Genomic DNA, 12,439 nt, shown 5'->3' with positions numbered 1-12,439 from the left:
CAAACCAAGCAAATTGCAGGCCAGGTGCCTGCCCAGCAGGAAGCATGCCCAGGAGCAAAGTATGGGAGCTCAAAGTGGGTCAGATGGGGTTCAGGGGAGCACAGGTGCTGGGCAAATCCATGCCCACAACCTGGAAGCAGTCGTGGATCAAGCTGGGATGAAAAAGAAGAGACACAGAAATGACCTATGAGAATTACAAGGAGCTATTCAGAACTGGGTCAATCAGAGGATGCGCTGAAGGCAGGTGAGGGAGAAGGTGTGCATACAAGTCGTAAGGGCTGTGTGAAAATCTCCAGATGTTGAACTTGGGAGCAGAGGATGTGTTTATAATTGTGTCTCCAGGGCCTCCAAGAGATTGGGGGTAGTGGTGAGGAACAGACACAAATTGCCAGAAATCTAAGGAGTCCTGTTGAGTTTGTTGCATTTGTAGTGATATAAAATTCCTGGTATAAAATGTTTAATATCAAAATCCCATGTTAAATATTTAGCCTCTCTGTACTTCCTGGGGTGGGGGTGCATTTTTTTGTTTAACCAGGTGCACTCTAGTTCAGCCTTTGTTGGTCTACAATAGTCCTGGCATATAGGTGGTGCCTAATGAGTTTCATCTAATATTTATTTTAAAAAAGACAAATTTTTCTTTCTGCAATGTTTTGGTCCTAAATCTTAAAGATATAAATGGTGGCTCTGTACCCATACAAACTCTACAGAAGCAGTACAAGGTTGAGTTTAGAACTTTTCTGTGAAATGTAGGTACCACCTCATGTTGACTTGGCAAATCTAAATATTTTTGCTTTATCCTATTTGAACGATGGGTATGGGTTATGTTTTCTGCATAATTATATGAACTTTTATTTAGTTATTGTCAATACTGTTAAGAAGTTATTGTTGCATTGGGGTACTAGCTGAAACACAATATTATAAGGCCAAGGGGCCAGGAATTCTGACCTTAGCCAGAAGTACCCACTTTAAAGAGAAAGATAAATGTCTATACCCATGTGCTTAATAATATTTATCTCTTTTGAAAATGTCACCCCTAAAAACGTGACTAAATCACTGCTACTGAAGCCACACTTCCTCCTAGGTAGGGATGGGATGGTGGGGTGGGGTTGATGTTGCATAGAGTTAAGAGCAGCAAGTAAGATTTCCCTGTGTTTAGTTTACAGCTCTACCACTTACTAGTGTTATGACATGAGTCAAGTTATCTCATCTGTAAATGGGGTTAGTAACAGCTCTTACCTCATAGTGTTGGTGTGAAGATTGATGCATGTATGTTATTATGCATAATGCCCTTAGAACAGTACTAGATCCACAGTAAATACTACGTGTCTGTTATCCTCAAGAAAATTCTGTTTATAATAGTAATTATTAACTGTGACTCATACTTGAGAGGAGGAAGGTGAATGAAGGATAAAATGAGAGAAGCTTTGTTTCCAAAGATCAACTAATAGTGGATAGGATGAAAATGGAAACATTCATTCTGAGCAATGTTCTTTCTGCTCAGACATTTAACAAATATTTTATTTTCTGTCCAGGTGTTTGATAACATGGTGAATATAATTTACACATTTTTATGAATGAGATGATATAGTCATTAGACCACACTGGAAAATGATTACTTATATACAGATCTATTAATTCCCTGTGATTTTCTTAAACAGTGGGCATAATAATCAGACTGTGCTTTCATAAGTGTAATTATAAAACAATATTGACTAAGAACTCAAGACTGGTGCAATGAACACAAAATGGTAGTAACTAAGAATATTGTAATCTACTGACAACTGTAAACCAAATTTATTCCACTGAAACAAGAAAAGAGATCTAATATGAAAGAGTACATGGAGGATCCTCAATGGTGAAGCAAAATTTGGATGGCCAAGTAGCCAAAGTGGATCATCTAAGTGTAACGACGACTCTGATAAAGCCATTATCGGATCTTTGCTGAGGTATATTAACCCAAAGCCAAACTGTGACATCATAATCAACATACCCATCTTTATGATTTCTTCCTGGGATTGCCTTCTATTGTTTGAAATCGCACTTAATCTTTCCACAATAGGGGGTTGATATGCAATTGTGAATTCCTAAATAACACTGGTTTACTCTCTGATTTCACCTAAGAGAAACATTTTATAAAATAATATTCAGATTCCATGCAGAAAAGAAATGGAATATGCAATAAAGTGTCCACAGGGGGTTTCAGCATTTCCTTTGGGGTGTCATACTGAATATTAAAATGCAATGTAATAATAAGATATGTGGAAGAGATGAAATGATGGTGTTGTGCTAAATAACTTAGAGAAAAAAAAAGACTACTTCACCTTAGACTGCTACTTTTTATTTATAGGTTCAACTGATCTCTTGCTTCAATCACAGAATCTCTAGTTAGTTTGCAGAGATGGTTCTATAAACCTCCTGGGGGAAGGGAAACGGCCTACTCTGATTGGTCCACCAATAGGAGACTAACTCAAGGAAACAAAGGAGGGAAGATGAAAAAATTTGTCAGCAATGTGTAAGGTGGAACAAAAATTTTCTGAGGGAAATGTGCGTGAGGGCAAGATCAGTTTAAAGACTAAGAATTTGGAGGACAATGGAGGGGCAAGATGATAAGCTAAGCCTACAGAAGAAAAATAGAGAGGAGACTGCTGCATTCTGAGCAGAGCTGGCTTAGAGAAGAAAAGTTCAGACTGGATATACAGTATTTTAATGTTGTAGACCAAAGCGGGGGGCATGGCAATACAATACCTATATAGCTATTTGTCCCTAGCTACATTAACAGAATACATGGCATTTGCAGAATATCATGGCTTAGAATAAAACAAAACAAAACAAAATAAACTTGAGACTAGACACACCTAGTCATAATATGCTTGCACTAAGAATATGTGTAGATTATATATTTGTTGCATATGTGAATAGATTTGTTTATTTATTTATTTATTTATTTTTTTTTTTTTTTATTTTTTTTTTAATTCTTTTTTTTTTTTTTTTTTTATTATACTTTAGGGTTTTAGGGTACATGTGCACAATGTGCAGGTTTGTTACATATGTATCCATGTGCCATGTTGATTTCCTGCACCATTAACTCGTCATTTAGCATTAGGTGTATCTCCTAATGCTGTCCCTCCCCCTCCCCCCACCCACAACAGTCCCCGGAGTGTGATGTTCCCCTTCCTGTGTCCATGAGTTCTCATTGTTCAATTCCCACCTATGAGTGAGAACATGCGGTGTTTGGTTTTTTGTCCTTGTGATAGTTTACTGAGAATGATGTTTTCCAGTTTCATCCATGTCCCTACAAAGGACACAAACTCATCATTTTTTATGGCTGCATAGTATTCCATGGTGTATATGTGCCACATTTTCTTAATCCAGTCTATCGTTGTTGGACATTTGGGTTGGTTCCAACTCTTTGCTATTGTGAATATTGCCGCAATAAACATACGTGTGCATGTGTCTTTATAGCAGCATGATTTATAGTCCTTTGGGTATATACCCAGTAATGGGATGGCTGGGTCAAATGGTATTTCTAGTTCGAGATCCCTGAGGAATCGCCACACTGACTTCCACAATGGTTGAACTAGTTTACAGTCCCACCAACAGTGTAAAAGTGTTCCTATTTCTCCACATCCTCTCCAGCACCTGTTGTTTCCTGATTTTTTAATGATGGCCATTCTAACTGGTGTGAGATGGTATCTCACTGTGGTTTTGATTTGCATTTCTCTGATGGCCAGTGATGATGAGCATTTCTTCATGTGTTTTCTGGCTGCATAAATGTCTTCTTTTGAGAAGTATCTGTTCATGTCCTCTGCCCACTTTTTGATGGGGTTGTTTGTTTTTTTCTTGTAAATTTGTTTGAGTTCATTATAGATTCTGGATATTAGCCCTTTGTCAGATGAGTAGGTTGCAAAAATTTTCTCCCATTCTGTAGGTTGCCTGTTAATTCTGATGATAGTTTCTTTTGCTGTGCAGAAGCTCTTTAGTTTAATGAGATCCCATTTGTCGATTTTGGCTTTTGCTGCCATTGCTTTTGGTGTTTTAGACATGAAGTCCTTGCCCACGCCTATGTCCTGAATGGTATTGCCTAGGTTTTCTTGTAGGATTTTAATGGTTTTAGGTCTAACATATAAGTCTTTAATCCATCTTGAATTAATTTTTGTATAAGGTGTAAGGAAGGGATCCAGTTGCAGCTTTCTACATATGGCTAGCCAGTTTTCCCAGCACCATTTATTAAATAGGGAATCCTTTCCCCATTTCTTGTTTTTGTCAGGTTTGTCAAAGATCAGATAGTTGTAGCTATGCGGCATCATTTATGAGGGCTCTGTTCTGTTCCATTGATCTATGTCTCTGTTGTGGTACCAGTACCATGCTGTTTTGGTTACTGTAGCCTTGTAGTATAGTTTAAAGTCAGGTAGCGTGATGCCTCCAGCTTTGTTCTTTTGGCTTAGGATTGACTTGGCAATGCGGGCTCTTTTTTGGTTCCATATGAACTTTAAAGTAGTTTTTTCCAATTCTGTGAAGAAAGTCATTGGTAGCTTGATGGGGATGGCATTGAATCTATAAATTACCTTGGGCAGTATGGCCATTTTCACGATATTGATTCTTCCAACCCATGAGCATGGAATGTTCTTCCATTTGTTTGTATCCTCTTTTATTTCATTGAGCAGTGGTTTGTAGTTCTCCTTGAAGAGGTCCTTCACATCCCTTGTAAGTTGGATTCCTAGGTATTTTATTCTCTTTGAAGCAATTGTGAATGGGAGTTCACTCATGATTTGGCTCTCTGTTTGTCTGTTATTGGTGTACAAGAATGCTTGTGATTTTTGTACATTAATTTTGTATCCTGAGACTTCGCTGAAGTTGCTAATCAGCTTAAGGAGATTTTGGGCTGAGACAATGGGGTTTTCTAGATATACAATCATGTCATCTGCAAACAGGGACAATTTGACTTCCTCTTTTCCTAATTGAATACCTTTTATTTCCTTCTCCTGCCTGATTGCTCTGGCCAGAACTTCCAGCACTATGTTGAACAGGAGCGGTGAGAGAGGGCATCCCTGTCTTGTGCCAGTTTTCAAAGGGAATGCTTCCAGTTTTTGCCCATTCAGTATGATATTGGCTGTGGGTTTGTCGTAGATAGCTCTTATTATTTTGAGATACGTCCCATCAATACCTAATTTATTGAGAGTTTTTAGCATGAAGGGTTGTTGAATTTTGTCAAAGGCCTTTTCTGCATCTATTGAGATAATCATGTGGTTTTTGTCTTTGGTTCTGTTTATATGTTGGATTACATTTATTGATTTGCGTATGTTGAACCAGCCTTGCATCCCAGGGATGAAGCCCACTTGATCATGGTGGATAAGCTTTTTGATGTGCTGCTGGATTCGGTTTGCCAGTATTTTATTGAGGATTTTTGCATCAATGTTCATCAAGGATATTGGTCTGAAATTCTCTTTTTTGGTTATGTCTCTGCCAGGTTTTGGTATCAGGACGATGCTGGCTTCATAAAATGTGTTAGGGAGGATTCCCTCTTTTTCTATCGATTGGAATAGTTTCAGAAGGAATGGTACCAGTTCCTCCTTGTACCTCTGGTAGAATTCGGCTGTGAATCCATCAGGTCCTGGACTCTTTTTGGTTGGTAAGCTATTGATTATTGCCACAATTTCAGAACCTGTTATTGGTCTATTCAGAGATTCAACTTCTTCCTGGTTTAGTCTTGGGAGGGTGTATTTGTCGAGGAATTTATCCATTTCTTCTAGATTTTCTAGTTTATTTGCATAGAGGTGTTTGTAGTATTCTCTGATGGTAGATTGTATTTCTGTGGGATCGGTGGTGATATCCCCTTTTTCGTTTTTTATTGCATCTATTTGATTCTTCTCTCTTTTCTTCTTTATTAGTCTTGCTAGGGGTCCATCAATTTTGTTGATCTTTTCAAAAAACCAGCTCCTGGATTCATTAATTTTTTGAAGGGTTTTTTGTGTCTGTATTTCCTTCAGTTCTGCTCTGATTTTAGTTATTTCTAGCCTTCTGCTGGCTTTTGAATGTGTTTGCTCTTGCTTTTCTAGTTCTTTTAATTGTGATGTTAGGGTGTCAATTTTGGATCTTTCCTGCTTTCTCTTGTGGGCATTTAGTGCTATAAATTTCCCTCTACACACTGCTTTGAATGTGTCCCAGAGATTCTGGTATGTTGTGTCTTTGTTCTCGTTGGTTTCAAAGAACATCTTTATTTCTGCCTTCATTTCATTATGTACCCAATAGTCATTCAGGAGCAGGTTGTTCAGTTTCCATGTAGTAGAGTGGTTTTGAGTGAGTTTCTTAATCCTGAGTTCTAGTTTGATTGCACTGTGGTCTGAGAGACAGTTTGTTATAATTTCTGTTCTTTTACATTTGCTGAGGAGAGCTTTACTTCCAACTATGTGGTCAATTTTGGAATAGGTGTGGTGTGGTGCTGAAAAAAATGTATATTCTGTTGACTTGGGGTGGAGAGTTCTGTAGATGTCTACTAGGTCCACTTTATGTAGAGCTGAGTTCAATTCCTGGATATCCTTGTTAACTTTCTGTCTCGTTGATCTGTCTAATGCTGACAGTGGGGTGTTAAAATCTCCCATTATTATTGTGTGGGAGTTTAAGTCCCTTAGTAGGTCACTCAGGACTTGCTTTATGAATCTGGGTGCTCCTGTGTTGGGTGCATATATATTTAGGAGAGTTAGCTCTTCTTGATGAATTGATCCCTTTACCATTATGTAATGGCCTTCTTTGTCTCTTTTGATCTTTGTTGGTTTAAAGTCTATTTTATCAGAGACTAGGATTGCAACCCCTGCCTTTTTTTGTTTTCCAGTTGCTTGATAGATCTTCCTCCATCCCTTTATTTTGAGTCTATGTGTGTCTCTGCATGTGAGATGGGTTTCCTGAATACAGCACACTGATGGGTCCTGACTCCTTATCCAGTTTGCCAGTCTGTGTCTTTTGAATGGAGCATTTAGCCCATTTACATTTAACGTTAATATTGTTATGTGTGAATCTGATCCTGTCATTATGATGTTAGTTGGTTATTTTGCTCGTTAGTTGCTATAGTTTCTTCCTAGTCTCGATGGTCTTTACAATTTGGCATGTTTTTGCAGTGGCTGGTACCGGTTGTTCCTTTCCATGTTTAGTGCTTCCTTCAGGAGCTCTTTTAGGGCAGGCCTGGTGGTGACAAAATCACTCAGCGTTTGCTTGTCTGTAAAGTGTTTTATTTCTCCTTCACTTATGAAGCTTAGTTTGGCGGGATAGGAGATTCTGGGTTGAAAATTCTTTTCTTTAAGAATGTTGAATATCGGCCCCCACTCTCTTCTGGCTTGTAGAGTTTCTGCTGAGAGATCAGCTGTTAGTCTGATGGGCTTCCCTTTGTGGGTAACCCGACCTTTCTCTCTGGCTGCCCTTAACATTTTTTCTTTCATTTCAACTTTGGTGAATCTGACAATAATGTGTCTTGGAGTTGCCCTTCTCGAGGAGTATCTTTGTGGCGTTCTCTGTATTTCCTGAATCTGAATGTTGGCCTGCCTTGCTAGATTGGGGAAGTTCTCCTGGATAATATCTTGCAGAGTGTTTTCCAACTTGGTTCCATTCTCCCCATCATTTTCAGGTACACCAATCAGACGTAGGTTTGGTCTTTTCACATAGTCCCAAATTTCTTGGAGGCTTTGTTCATTTCTTTTTATCCTTTTTTCTCTAAACTTCCCTTCTCTTTTCATTTCATTCATTTCATCTTCCATCAGCGATACCCTTTCTTCCAGTTGATCGCATCTGCTACTGAGGCTTCTGCAATCTTCGCGTAGTTCTCGAAACTTGGCTTTCAGCTCCATCGGCTCCTTGAAGCCCTTCTCTCCATTGGTTATTCTAGTTATCCATTCTTCTAATTTTTTTTCAAAGTTTTTAACTTCTTTGCTGTTGTTTTGAATTTCCTCTCGTAGCTCAGAGTAGTTTGATCGTCTGAAGCCTTCTTCTCTCAACTCATCAAAGTCATCCTCCATCCAGCTTTGTTCCGTTGCTGGTGAGGAACTGCGTTCCTTTGGAGGAGGAGAGGTGCTCTGTTTTTTAGAGTTTCCAGTTTTTTTGGTCTGTTTTTTCCCCATCTTTGTGGTTTTATCTACTTTTTGTCTTTGATGATGGTGATGTACAGATGAGTTTTTGGTGTGGATGTCCTTTCTGTTTGTTAGTTTTCCTTCTACCAGACAGGACCCTCAGCTGCAGGTCTGTTGGAGTTTACTAGAGGTGCACTCCAGACCCTGTTTGGCTGGGTGTCAGCAGCGGTGGCTGCAGAACAGCGAATTTTCGTGAGACCACAAATTCAGCTGTCTGATAGTTCCTCTGAAAGTTTTGTCTCAGAGAAGTACCGGGTTGAATGAGGTGTCAGTCTGTCCCTACTGGGGGGGTGCCTCCCAGTTAGGCTGCTCAGGGGTGAGGGACCCACTTTAGGAGGCAGTCTGACTGTTCTCAGATCTCCAGCTGCATGCTGGGAGAACCACTACTCTCTTCAAAGCTGTCAGTCAGACAGGGACATTTAAGTCTGTGGAAGTTCTTGCAGAGTTTTTGTTTGTCTGTGCCCTGCCCCCAGAGGTGGAGCCTACAGAGGCAGGGAGGCCTCCTTGAGCTGTGGTGGGCTCCACCCAGTTCGAGCTTCCTGGCTGCTTTGTTTACCTAAGCAAGCCTGGGCAATGGCGGGCGCCCCTCCCCCAGCCTCGCTGCCGCCTCGCAGCTTGATCTCAGACTGCTGTGCTAGCAATTAGCGAGACTCCGTGGGCATAGGACCCTCCGAGCCAGGTGCGGGACACAATCTCCTAGTGTGCCGTTTTCCAGGCCCGTTGGAAAAGCGCAGTATTAGGATGGGACTGACCCGATATTCCAGGTGCCGTCTGCTTCCCCTTTCTTTGACTAGGAAAGGGAACTCCCTGACCCCTTGCGCTTCCCGAGTGAGTCAATGCCTCGCCCTGCTTCAGCTCGTGCACAGTGCGCTTCACCGACTGTCCTGCACCCACTGTTAGGCACTCCCTAGTGAGATGAAACCAGTACCTCAAGCAGAAATGCAGAAATCACCGGTCTTCTGTGTCGCTGGGGCTGGGAGCTGGAGACTGGAGCTGTTCCTATTCGGCCATCTTGGCTCCACCCCTTATTTATTTATTTTTTTTGAGACAGAGTCTCGCTCTTTCGCCCAGGCCGGACTGCAGTGGCGCTATCTAGGCCCACTGCAAGCTCCGCCTTCCAGGTTCACGCCATTCTCCTGCCCCAGCCTCTCAAGTAGCTGAGACTACAGGCGCCCGGCGCCACGCCCAGCTAATTTTTTGTATTTTTAGTAGAGACGGAGTTTCACCGTGTTAGCCAGGATGGTCTCGATCTCCTGACCTCGTGATCCACCCGCCTCGGCCTCCCAAAGTGCTGGGATTACAGACGTGAGCCACCACGCCCGGCCTGTGAATAGATTTTTTAATACATCTAGTTATACTATATTTTATATTATATAATACATAGTATATTACATTATTCTATCCGTCATTTTTAAGGTTATTTCCATGAAAATAAAAAACTGTTAAAAAGGGTTATTAAAAAATATCTGTAGAGCAGTCATTTCTGCATGGACGGAGCATGCTCAGTTAAATTGAATTTGAGGATCAAATCCTGTCAACTTTACCTTTAAAGTATATCTGGAGGCTGATTGCTTTCCATCCTTCCCCTGCTGGTACCTTGATTATGGTGATAACCTTCTAACTGGTCTCCCTGTTTCTACCTCATCCCTAACATCACAGCCAAAGAGGTATCTTGAAAACAGAAGTCCTGTTATGCTGCTCCTCTGCTCATAGGCTAATGGCTCTTCATCTCATTCAGAGTCCAAGTCCCTGCATGGCCAGCACCTGCAGAAACAGTGCCCCACAGTAAGACCCAGCAGCTCCACAGAAGCTCGCTTACATGATACAGCGTTTGCATCTATATGATATAAAAAGCATTTTGTTTCACTGGATAATTCACTTCAAAGAGGCTGGAAATCAACCATTTTGCTTTCCAAGTTTCACAAACCTGGACCTAATTTCTGGCATTATGTTCACCATAACCCAATTCTATTAGAATATAGCCATATGGTAGTTTCATGGAATTTGTTGTAACTGAATTTTAGCTGTTATTATACTTTGTGCTGTAGTTTAATGATTTTTTATTTTACCTGCACCTATTGCTACCTTGGGGTTAAGAGTTCCAAACTGACTTTTTAAAAAGATGAAATAAAATACTAAAAATATTTTGAGAGTGGAAAGTTCAAGATGGACATGTTTTGCTGTAGGAATGTTAAAGTTTTTTAAATTGTGAGAAGATGTACTTTTAACTTACAGTGACCCAAGTAGCTTAAAATAGAGAGAGATACTTTGAACTGATTCTTTGAAGATGTTTTCACATAAAGGGGAGAAGTAACATTTATAATTGATGAGAATGCAGCATTGTGTAAGTATTAAAAAACTTTTGGACCAGATGTAGTGTTTCCCAAATGTGATGTTCATTGTTAAAATGAAGATTCAAGGTCGTGCCTTAGAAATTCTGATTTAGAGTTGGAGTGGGGCTCAAAAATATGTTTATTTAAAAGTATTCCCTGGACCTTAGCTGGGCGGTGCCCACAACGGTAATCCCAGCACTTAGGGAGGCAGAGGCAGGAGGATTACTGGAGCTGAGGAGTTCAAGACCAGCCTGGGCAACATAGCAAGAACTTGCTCTATTAAGAAAAATTTTAAAAAAATTAAATAAATAAATACAGTAGAAGTAATCCCTGGACCTCGTTTTCAGAAACTCTGGAAAAAGCTTAAAGACAAGAAAATGGGGTCTTGTCTTGATAAGGAACTAAATTGCTATGTGACCTTGGACATGTCATGTTCTGTCTCTTTTCAGTTTTTTCATCTATGATATTTGCAATTTACATTTGCATATAAATTTTTTGGAATTTAAACATTGTTCCCAGTATTGTCTAATTTAATCTTTCTAGCATTTTGTAAGCAGTTTTTGTTGCCATTTTCTAGAAAAAAATTCAAGTTTCGGAAAGGTTAACCCAGATCAGTGATAGACGGCAGATCAGCGACACAGACAGAGTGAGAAATCGGGCTACTTTTTTCCCTGTTCTATGCCTGTCATTGTACTTCAGATGCAAAAGAAAGAGTAGATTCAGATTATGTGCAAGTTTCTTTCTAGTTAAATTCAGCCAGTTTAGATAGATACAGGATTATTTTCAGCCTATATTTCCACTATAGCAGTGTTCAAATCCAAACAGTTATGATTCTAGTTAAATTGATAGCTGAAATACATTAAAGATGGAGCTAACCTTTTTTTAGTTTACACTATTCTGTTTTATTAATCACTGGGCTATACAGATGGCTTTACTTGATGATCAATTCCATGGGTTGGCATGAGACTTCTGTGGAATGAGAGGCAACGAAAAGAGAAGGAATCAACAGAAGTAAATTAACTCTCACACTATGAAATCCCTGAGGAAGTTGTAGCAGATTTCTCCTTAGAATACACATTAATGTTAGTTTCATGACTGGAGAGAAGCAACAATAGCTTCACCGTGCTCACCTCTGTTCTGACAAAATGTGACATAGGGCAAAAGAGTAGGGATGGTGAGAGATCAAGTAGTCCTTGTATTAATTGCACATCTAACTGTGAGGAATGTGGTGTCTATGCACCCACAAGCAGGCTTCCTAATCCTCATGTACAGGGTTGGACAGCCTCCTCTCAGGGCAGGATCCTTTCAGCAGAAGCAGATGTTCTATCTCTGCGGGAATGGTGCTCCCAAGGGGACAGGAGGTGGGAGAAGCTGAGCTATGCAGGTCATTTCACTAAATAGGTAAGTTGCTCCTTCTCCTTGGAGACGAGTAAGAATAGGGCAAGAGGCAAGGAGGTTTGGAGGGAAAATTCCCCCTTATGCAAACCATAGGAGTGGGGAATCAATATTTCCCCTCTAATGATTGCATTCATCTAACAGCCGTCTTGGTGACTTGCAATGGAAATGAAACTCTTGAGTAGAATTTGAAGGGTAAGTTTTTGGTGAAGGAAACCTTTCTGTGTCCTTGTTCTCAGATATGAACTTCAGTATCTGGTTTATTTTACCTGCTCTGAGGTGAAAGATTCTGCTGTTTTCACACACTGTATTTCTCTCTTTTTAGAGGCTCCCTCGAGGAAACCTGCCTCCATTCTAACTTGAGATTCCAGACCATTACATCCAGCACATTCTCTCCCCGGCCCACCCTTGCATGCATTGTTCCATAATCAGAAAGAATCCTCATGTCCTCAGCAGACAGAAATAGAAGGGCTGTATTTTTGAGAGTTTACTACGTTGAAGACTTGTCTAGTGGCATTGTTGATATTTTATTTTCAGAAATAGAAGAGCATCTAATTTGAAGGGATAGAGAGTAAACAGTATTGCGCAAAACTGGCA

Source organism: Nomascus leucogenys, chromosome 11 (genome assembly GCF_006542625.1).
Source record: "Nomascus leucogenys isolate Asia chromosome 11, Asia_NLE_v1, whole genome shotgun sequence".
NCBI classification, from domain to species: Eukaryota; Metazoa; Chordata; class Mammalia; order Primates; family Hylobatidae; genus Nomascus; species Nomascus leucogenys.
Note: the sequence above shows the minus strand (reverse complement) of the source record.